General features: G+C 40.7%; 1 pseudogene; it reads right to left on the bottom strand.

Moving 5' to 3' along the window:
- Window positions 1-1,746: 1,746 nt before the first annotated feature.
- On the bottom strand, window positions 1,747-6,456 carry LOC116627237 (annotated as a pseudogene).
- Window positions 6,457-11,371: the final 4,915 nt, after the last annotated feature.

Here is an 11,371-nt window from a genome sequence, read left to right on the forward strand (position 1 = left end):
GGATGGGTTAGCCTGGTGATGGGTATTGAGGAGGGCACGTTCTGCATGGAGCACTGGGTGTTATGCACAAACAATGAATCATGGAACACTATATCTAAAACTAATGATGTAATGTATGGGGATTAACACAACAATAAAAAAATTAAAAAAAAACAATGTATATACCTTAATGAAAAAATACTTTATTGCTAAAGAATGCTAACCATCATCTGAGTTTCCAGGAAGTTGTAATCACAGATCACATCACCATAACAAATATAATGAAAGAGTTTGAAATATTGTGAGATTACCAAAATGTGACACAGAGACAGGAAGTGGGCAAATGCTGTTGGAAGAATGGTGCCAGTAGTCTTGCTCAATGCCAGGTTGTTACAAACCCTTAATTTGTCAGAAACGCAGTATCTGCAGGGGATAATAAAGTGAAGCACAATAAAATGAGATACGCCTATATAAACGTGTTTATCTTCACAACAGCTCTGTGACCTAGAGTTATTACTTCCCTCATTTTCAGACAAGAAAACCAATAAGGAGGTTAAGGGACTTGCCTGATGTTGCAACACTGGTGAGCGCAGAGCTGGGCTGGGGCGTGGGCAGCTGGATGCCCAACGCCACACTCTCACTCCAATATCCTGGCTTTTGCTCCAAACAAAAACTGTGATTTCCCTCTCAGACTGCCTCCCTACATGTCACCAATATCTACCTGGTGACAGAACAAGAGCCCAGAAGTGCTGTTGACCCCTTTCTCACCCTCACTCTCCACGTGCTTTCAATCACCAAGCCTTGCTGATGGTGCCTTTGGAGTTTTTCTTCAAGAGGCAGAAAGAGGTGTGCTTCTGCTCACCATTGTGTCCCCAGTGCTTGGCATCTATCATGACCACTCCTCGATGAGTGAATCAATGAATTCCCACTTGTGTTGGTCTGGGGGGATGGAATCCCCAAACTTTGGATGCATCTCTTTGGTCTGGATGGAGAAGGAGCAGTCCAGAGGCAAATTATGACTGAGATGGAATGACTTGTCAGGTTTGGTAGATGGGAGCCAAACCAGTGAATAAAGGCAATGATTCTAGCACCTGAGGTGGAGAGCAAATTCATGCAACCTGCATCTGTTTGCTTGTCTGTCTCTATAACCAGAATGCACAGCAAATAATTATTGAACACTTCCCATGTGGCAGGCAGGATTCCCTCTGCTTTCCACATGCACCATGTAATCCTGGCCATGACCCTGTGCCTTAGGTATGATTACGTTACAGATGGGGAAACTAAGGCTCTCAGAATTCAGTCACTTGGTCAAGATCATATCGCCATTAAGCAGCAGCACTTGGGTTTGGATCCAGGTGGTCTGGCTTTGGCTCCATATCCTTAACCACCGAGCTCTACTTCACCCCAAGCAGCCTGCAGCTCCCCAGGACAGCTCTTTCCTGAGGACTAAGCGTTTGCATTTCATGGCTGCACTATCTTGGATTCAAGATGGATTTCAAATGAGACATGAGGGTCTGTGTTGATGGTCACTTGAACTCAGCATGTTTGTCCTCAGGGCATTCCATGCTATGGGCCAGCCGTCTACCACAGTGGGCATGGGAAACAGAGAGCACTTGTCTCTGAGAGACAAGATGGGGCAGGGGAAGGGGGAGGCAGGATCAGACACTTCATGAGCAGAGCAGAGACAGATCCATGTAGTCCCAGAGAAACCAAAAATGTCACATCTAGTTCCTCAGGAGCCCCAGGAGCACATCCTGTCCCTGGATTCTAGGATATAGTCTGGAGTCCTGCAATAAATCCCTGTTTTTGCCTTTCCACTGCAATAATTATGGAATGATGGTCAGTGAGATAGGCAAAAATATAAACTATAAAAAGGGAGTTATAGACAGCATTCAAAGAACCCTAATCTTACAGCAAAGAGATTGGCTGCAGTCTGCTGTGTGTATGTATGGGCATGAGCCTGGATGTATATACAGGTATGCCTACTCAAATCAGGTGATAAGAAGTTGAAAGAAGCTTCAATAAAAATAGGTTAAAGGAGAAACTTGAAAGCCACCCAGAAAACACATGAGCCCCTGTTAGGAAACTAGATTCCAGGTGAAAGGTGTGGACACAGAGCTCCCTCTTGACAGGGCAGACAGATTCCAACTCTAATATTCCAACTGGTCTTCACAACTGCTCAGGTAGAATCATTCTGGACATACCAAGCACCCACATCCAGGTGCCATCTTCACTTCCCTACCAAGAACTTGAATCTGTAACTACTTTAAAATCTTTCACTACTAGACTCAGTTAGCCTATGAGAGTAAATCACCTCCTCTTGGTTGGGTAAGTGACTTTGCAACCCTAGGAAAATGTGCAGATCACTATTGATGGTGAGCTGAATCAAAATCAGAATATGGCTATATTTTGTCAATTTTAACATCTTGGAATTTGGAATGCATTCTGCAATCAATGGCATCAAACAATTATGAATGGTGGTATCATTAAAATAATGTTATATCTTATAATTGAAGGCATCTTAGAGCCCATGAAATATGGCATTCCTTTCATGGTAACTTCAGCACCAAGTGTTGAATCATCATTCTAATCTGTGTGTTATTTAAAGAACTTGAAACAGGGGTGCCTCGGTGGCTCAGTTGGTTGAGCATCCAACTCGATTTCAGCTCAGGTCATGATCTCAGGGTTGTGAGATCGAGCCCTGCATCAGGCTCCATGCTGGGTGTGGAGCCTGCTTAAGATTCCCTCTCTCCCTCTACCACCGCCTCTAAAAAAATAAATAAAAATAGAGAACTTGAAACATTAAAGAAAATCTAACATGTTAGAGAACCTGGCATATTGGACTTGCAGTTTCAATTGGAAATGTTTAAGAAGATATAATCAATTACGTTTGTAGGAAGTCTTTGAATGTTGTCTTATTAGGGTACAGTCTAACCCCAAAGTACAACCACTCAAAGATGAAAGAAGTCAGGAGTGAGTGGTTCAGAGCTGCGGGCCAAGCAGCTTCGCTGTGTGAGGTCTTCCAGGGAATGGGTTCCTACTCTCCTTTGGCTCTGCCATGGCCTGTGTTATCTTCATCAGCATGGTTGATATTGGCTCACCACCACATCCAAAGGAAGTGGGAAAGAAGTGGGTCCACTGCAAGTGTCTTAAAGGTGATGATCTGGTTGTAGCATACATCATATCTACTCACATCCCACCAGCCCTAACTTAGTCACATGGTCACAGATGGCTGCAAAATGTAATCTATTGTTGGGCGGACATATGTCCAGCTGAAACACAGGGGTTTTAACTAAAGGCAAAGAAGGGAGAATTAACACTAGAAAACATTTGGTAGTCATCCACCATGAATCTTAAGAAATCTCATTCACTAGGTTTATGAAATTTTAATAATTACTGAAAGGCTTAGAAAGATTTCACTTGTCAGTTTTAGTTTGCCACATTGGATGTTTGAAGTATTTTAGAGAAACATATATTTTAATTTTAAATGTACTTAAAGTGTTTTAGCGAATTAAATAATAAGTTCCTAAATAGAGCTAATTACTTAGGAGGACTTACTACTTAAACTTTGTCAATTTGATGTTAATCAGACAAAAAATGAAAGTGATTAATATTATTTTTACATAAAAATTACTAGATATAAATAAGGGTAAGATTTGTGAATTAAACATAAAGGCTTTGGAAGAACCCGGGTTTTTAAATATTGCAACTTTTCAGATTGGCCTCTTTTACTTAGGAATATGCATTTAAATTTCCTTCATGTCTATTCATGCCTTGATAGCTCATTTCTTTTCATTGCTGTATAATATTCCAGTTTTTGGATATACTATGGTTTCTTTATCTATTCCCTGCTGAAGAACATCTTGATTGCTTCCAAGTTTTGGCAATTATGAATAAAGCTGTTATTAACATCCACATGCTGGGTAAATACCAAGGAGCATGATTGCTGGATCATATGGTAAGAGTATGTTTAGTTTTATAAGAAATTGCCAAACTGTCTTTCAAAGTGGCTGTACCATTTTGCATTCCCATCAGTGTTAAATGAGAGTTCCTGCTGCTCCACATCCTCACCAACATTTGGTGTTGTCAGTGTTCTGGATTTTGACCATTCTAATAAGTGTGGAGCAATATCTCATTATTGTTTTAATTTGCATGTCCCTGATGATGCATGATGTGGAGAATCTTTTCTTATGCTCAGCCATGTATATATCTTCTTTGGTAAAGTATCTGGTAACAAAGTGTTTGGCCCATTTTTTTTGTATCAACAAATTTACTCAATGTTGGTAGAATACAAAATTTTACATGCAACATATTGACTTTAGTATTACAGAATTTAACCTTTTTATAAACTATTTTATGGTGTTACTCTTTGCCTATCTGTTCTAAGCTATGATGTGTTGCACCAACAGATCCCCTTTCCCCATAGCTTTTTTTTTTTTTTTAAGATTTTTATTTATTTATTTGACAGAGAAAGAGTACAAGCAGGGGGAGCAGCAAGCAGAGGGAGAGGGAGAAGCAGACTCCCCGCCGAGCAGGGAGCCTGATGTGGGGCTCGACCCTAGGACCATGGGATCATGACCTGAGCCAGAGGCAGACTAAGTCACCAAGGTGTCCCCATAGCTTTTTACTATGTACTTAAACAGATGATTTATTTTCCTTAGGCAAGGTGAAAAAAACACAAAAAATTCCCACCAGGAGAAAAAATGTTAACCCAAATTCTGAGTTTCAGCATAAGATAACACCAGAAATAGGTTATGGGCGACTCTTAATCTTTTACCTGAATAGTATGATATGAGGTTACAATGTTGGCCAAAAGAAGACATAGTTTTCTCATTAAACTTTTGTTTTAATGGGTCTCAAAATTCGGTGACAGATTTTTGGTCAGGTTGTTTCCATTAAACTGTACTCATTTAAAAAAACTAATAACTTAAAACTGCCACACACACACACACACACACACACAATGGTCCACAAAACATTCTCCTTTCCTTCTGAAGCTTTTACAATGCACTGTTATCATTAGCCAGTCTTTTACTATTAAACTTAAATGGCCAATTGACACAAACAGTTCTGATGTTCTCCCACCACTGCTTATGACTGGGGTGGCAGGTATTTGGGATAATATTTGCTTAGCCTTCTGAGCTTTCTGGGCAGACTTGGTGACCTTGCCAGCTCCAGCTGCCTTCTTGTCCACTGCTTTGATGACACCCACAGCAACTGTCTGTCTCATGTCACAAACAGCAAAACAGCCCCAAGGAGGATAGTTAGAGAAGCCCTCAAATTGCCAGGAACCATATCAATGATGGCAGCATCACCAGATTTCAAGAATGTGGGGCCATCTTCCAGCTTTTTTCCAGAACAATCAATCTCCTTCAGCTGAGCAAATTTGCAAGCAATGTGAGCTGTGTGACAATCCAGCACAGGTGCATAAACACCACTCATGTGGCCTGGATGGTTCAGGATAATAACTTGAGCCATGAAACCAGCTGCTTCCATGGGTGGGTCATTTTTGCTGTCATGAGCCACATTGCCATGCTGACCGTCTCTGACAGATATGTTCTTGACATTGAAGCCCAGATTGTCCCCAGGAAGAGCCTCGCTCAAAGCTTCATAGTGCATTTTAACACACTTGACTTCAGTTGTAACATTGACTGGAGCAAAGGTGACCCCCATGCCAGGTTTAAGAACTCCAGTCTCCACTCAGCCCACCCATTTTGTAGATGTCCTAGAGGGGCAGACACAAGGGCTTGTCAGTTGGACAAGTTGATGGCAGAATGCCATCCAGAGCTTCAAGCAGCATGATTCCACTGGCTTTGCCATCTTTATGGTGACTTTCCATCCCTCAAACCAAGGCACATTAGCACTTGGCTCCAGCATGTTGTCACCATTCCAACCAGAAATTGGCATAAATGCTACTCTGTCAGGGTTGTAGCCTATTTTCTTAATGTACGTGCTGACTTCCTTAATGATTTCCTGGTATCTCTTCTGGCTATAGGGTGGCTTAGTGGAATCCATTTTATTAACATCAACAATTAGTTGTTTCACATCCAGTGCGTAAGCCAGAAGGGCATACTCATGGGCCTGCCCATTCTCAGAGATACCTGCTTCAAATTCACCAATACCAGCAGCAACAATTGGGACAGCACGGTCAGCCCAAGATGTGCCTGTAGTCACGTTTTTGATAAAGTCTTGGTGTCCTAGGGCATCAATGATGGTCATGTAATACTTGCTGGTCTCAAATTTCCTCAGGAAGATATCAGTGGTGATACCACATTCACGTTCAACTTTCAGTCTATCTAAGACCCAGACATACTTGAAGGAGCCCTTTCCCACCTCAGCAGCCTCCTTCTTAAACTTTTTGATAGTTCTTTGGTTGATCCCACCACATTTGTAGATCAGATGACCAGTAGTGGTGGACTTGCCTGAATCTACATGTCCAATGATGATGATGTTGACATGAGTCTTTTCCTTTCCCATTTTGGTTAAGATTAGTGGTGGTTTTCACGACACCTGTGTTCTGGTGGCAAACGTGTTGTGAAAAGGTCCTTAGCCTATTTTTAAATCAGGTTGTTCTTTCATGGATTGCGCTTTTTGTGTTGTATCTACAAAGGCTACATATCGTATTTTTCTAATTATATGACATTCTGGAAAAGGCAAATTCATGGAGACACTAAAAAGACCAATGATTGACAGGGGTTAGGAAGGAGGGAAGGATGAATAAATGGAGCATAGAGGATTTTTAGGGAAGTGAAAATACTCTGTATGTTACTTGATAGTAGATACATGTCATTATACATTTGTCCAAACCCACAGAACTTACAACACCAGGAGTGAGCAATGTCCACGTAGACTATGGACTTTGGGCCATGATGTGTCAATGCAGGTTCATCAGTGGTAACAAATGTACTATGGCATGTGATGTGGAGAGTGGTGGAGGCCGTGCAAATGTGGGGGCAGGAGAGGCTTATGGGAAATCTCTGTACCTTCTCCTCACTTTTGCTGTGAACTTAAAATTGCACTAAAAAAATAAGGTATTTAAAAAACATTACAACGTTAACAACTTGAGTAGTAATTAAGACAAGTAACTGCAGGTGATCCTCTGCACATGAAAGCCTTCTTCACATATTAAAAATCTCAGGTGACATGCTTTAGAACTTTAGGATGGGTTTCAGTTATAACCAAAACAGTCTTGAGGAGGAAATAGTTTCTCCCTCAACCTCACTGTATCATGTTTCTAGTCTGAGTGTCATAGACCTCGTAGCCACATTATTAAACTTCCTTCTGCTTATGACAACGCTCCATGTATGCATGGGTGGAGGATATACCTATTGAGATGCCTGTCTAGCCTCCCCTTTGCTGCAAAGTATTTCTCTCTACCTGTAACCCCCCAAATCTGCAAGGCTCAGAGGTAGCTCCTCGCTGTCATAATGATAAGATTTGACCTAGTCTTTAGACTTCGCTGGTTGGTCAACGTGGACCACTAACCCAACCAAGGCTAATAAATGTGCCAATTGAAGGAGAGCCTCAGACTATCTCTGGGTGGCTAGAGGGATTCTGGGTAGACCAAGAATCTAGGAATAGCCATTGTCTACTGTGCAGACTGGAGAACAGAGAAAAAGGGTCCTTTCGGAGAAAGAAGAATTAAGCTGATGGGCAGGACAGGAACAAAAGATGGAGAGCATCCTAATTTTAGTCTGTTCCAGAGGCCCAGTCAGCTACACATTGCCTTGAGTCCTGATATATAGCTGGCACACTTCTAATAATTCATCCCTTCCATATAAACAAACTAGGGTCAGTTTCTATTATTTGTAACCAAAAGAATACTATCTAGTATGTGTAAAAATATATTGAACTCATCGTGTGAAGCAAACTTGTTGGTTTTGTTTTCAAAAGAAATGGCTGCTTGGTTGTCTCAGTTAGAAGAACTTTTCATTGTAGATCTGACTTCTGGGTTATAAGAATAGGGACTAGTCCAAGGCATGTGCCCTGGTAAATCCATGAAGTTGAATTTACCTAAAACTCAATTCTTAATGTAACTCTAGCCTGATAATCACTTGTAAAATACTCAATATTGAATATATACAGTCAATAAACCACTTGTGACTAGTATAACATCTCATCGTATTGGAGTGTTCTATTGGAAGATACCCAAATTGCATTATATGGTCTATGGTAGAAACTGCTAGTTCACCATCCTCTCCCAGCTGAACCTACATTTCCCAGTCCTTCTTGGAAGGAAAGACAAAGCTATAGGATTAAGTTCCAACTCATGGAAATAAGTAGAGGTGATGGGTAAAACTTCTGGAACACCTTTTAAAAGGAATGTTGCAAGACTTTTATCTTCCCTTTCCTTCCTGCTCCTGGTTCTAGAAGCAGGAATGGTCATGCGAGAGCACAAGGTGGAAACCATATGTTATAAATGGATACAAATGGATAGCAACAAGCTGGAAAGAGCCTGGATCCCCAGCCCTATCTACATTTAGAACTTTCCATGTAATAAACCATCTTATTTAAGTCACTGTTGTTTTGACTTTTATTTCAGTAGCTGAACCAGAACCCTACTGTAACATTGCCTTTGCATGGAAAAACAAAAATGAATGACTGTTTCCTACAAGAGGTATTGTAGCCATCATTCAACAAATGTTTATCAGGTCACCAAGGTCTGAATGTGAACAGCTGAGCACCCTCGGAAAAACAGTCCAGGTTGGTGAAGCAATCTAGCCCACGTGAGATGATGAGTGCCCAAAGGAACCCGGGGCATTTAGCCTAGGGAAAGAAAGGGTTAGGATAGGCCAGAGAGCTGTCTTTGGACATAGGAAGAGTTCATGTGGAAGAGAGGACAGACTTGTTCCATATGGATCCAAGGTGGCTGAACTAAGGCCAATAGGTTTATGTAGGGAACCGAAGCACTAAGATCTAAAGAGTTCTACATCAGTCCAGGTTGTTGGCCTCAAGCAATATAAACAGACTCTAAAATCTTAGGCAAAAATGAAATTTGTTGGAATAATATTTGAGGGAATCTCAGAATTGACCAGAGTCCAGAGTACTGGCCAGGAACCAAGAATACTCTGGAGGGCTGGTTAGCAGGAAGCATAACCAAAGCCATTGAGAAAGGTCTGGTGAGCACGATGAATGACCTCTAACTGTTCCTCATGTCACTGAGTCATTCACTCAGGACTCAAAATCATGAGACAGAGTCTGATGGTTGCACATGGGATCATTTTCCATTTGCTGGCTGAACACAGTAGAATAGTGGAAAATCTGTCCCTGTTGACTCTGTCATGGAAGTCAGGCACCACCTCCAAAAAGAGCCCAGATACTATGGGACAAATTTCCAGTGCTACCTCTCACGATGCTTTCAAAGTCCACAATTCTGTGACCAGTGTCTCAGGATTGGGAGGGACTTGTCCATTCAGCAAAGTTATCTCCTTTCCACATTCCTCATATATGCTCATACACTCTTCGCCAAATGATTCCAACAATGAAAGGCTCCCTACCTTCTTGTTGTTCAAATGAAATAAAGGCCAAGGGTTTAGACTCTCTACCTGGTACTCAAGACCTTCCAACTCTGGTCCCACTTTTGTAAAGTTAAGTTCCTGTGAGTCTTCTACAGACACCTTTCCTCCTGTCAAACTTATTCACTCAATGTCACCATCCTCTGACCCCACCAAAACATCTTGTGTTTATCTTCTTTTCTGCTCCCATCTATCTAAATGTTATCCATTCCTCACATTCCAGCTCAAATCCCACAACCTACATGAAACGTTCCCAAGCCATCCTAGCCCAAAGTCATGCGTCTTTGGAAATTTTTGCCTGTACTCTTCATCAGGCAGTTAATCACTCTCCTTCTATATACTTTCTATTTTTTAGAATTGATATTTAAACACTGTTAGATGACTTAGTTTTAGACATATAAAAAACATTAAAAAATAAACATACTTATATCATCTCTGCCTATGTAGGTTATAACTTCTTAAAGACACGGACTATTTCTTATCCATCTTTGCATCTTCTGCAGAACTTAAAATTCTTTCCACATGGACATTTTTTTCTTAATTGATATGAATACCAGAGGTGAGTGTGGTCTTGACCTCTTATTCAGGAATTTGAGGAAGGGGAAACAGGGGAAGATGTGAGTAGAGGTATATTAGAACAATGACCGAAAATGACTTTCTTGAGTATAATAATGATGTGATTTATATTTTTTACAGCTTCATTGAGCTATAATTGATACCTAATAAATTGCACATACTTCAAGTATATAATTTGATACGTTTTGACATATGTATGCATCTGTGAAATTATTGCTCTAATCAAGATAATAAAAATATCCATTATCCCTAAATGTTTCTTCACACCCCTTTATAATCCCTCTTCTTCACTTATACCTCAAGCAACCACTGATTTGTTTTGTGTCACTATAGTTCAAATTTTCTAGAATTTCATATGAATGGAATCATTCAGTTTTTTTTTTTTGAGGGGTGATCTGGCTGCTTTCACTCAGCATAAATGAGGTTCATCCATATTACTGAACATGTCAATAGTTGACTTCTTTGTATTGCTGAGTAGTATTCCATTGTATGAAATGAGGATGATAACAGTATTCACCCCAAGAACTGCTGTGAGCATTAAGTACCTTGATACAAAAAAGATATGTAGAGCAACACTAGTAAAAGTTGGCTTTTATTTCCTACACAAAGCAATCATGGTCATTAGTTCAGAATTACCTAACCCACTTAATGGATAAAGAACCTAAAATGTAAAGAGATTAAAATGACTTGGCCAGGGCCCTCAAGACAAAGATTACACTAAGGTCTTCTGACTTTCAACCCAGTGTCTTCTCCACTCTACCACTGAGACTATATAATAGAAGACCAAATCTTTTTATAATGTCAACTCAGAAGTTATATCCTATCACTTCTTCTGTATTCAATTCCTTAGAGGTCTTTAAATCTGGCTCACACTGGAGGACAGGGAATTATATAAAGTGTAATGCCAATAGGAGGGGATCATAGGAGACCATCTTAGAGGCCACTTACCATAGGCCCCTTCTCTTTGCCACTGGCAGTGACTAGAATTTTCACAAGCCTGGTAGGTTGGAGTTGTGGTCAGAAGCTTCTGAACTAAGGAATGAGGAGCCAGTGAGCGTGTTCCTAAGCCAATGACCTAATGGGAGACTTTGCTCTTCCCTCATGGAAAGGAAGTGAAATCTTAGTTTCTTTGTCCATCATTGTACACTGGCCATACCTTTTAAGTAGGAAGTAGAGCCTGTAGGCCCATGGAAAGAAGGGAGGTATCAGAGTTGGGCCAAGCAGTTTTCTTCTGCCTTCAAGATGACACCAGAAACACGTTCATATGGAATGGGCCTTGCATTTATTTATTTATTCATTTA

The sequence above is a fragment of the Phoca vitulina genome, unplaced genomic scaffold (assembly GCF_004348235.1).
Source record: "Phoca vitulina isolate PV1807 unplaced genomic scaffold, GSC_HSeal_1.0 scaffold95, whole genome shotgun sequence".
NCBI lineage: Eukaryota > Metazoa > Chordata > Mammalia > Carnivora > Phocidae > Phoca > Phoca vitulina.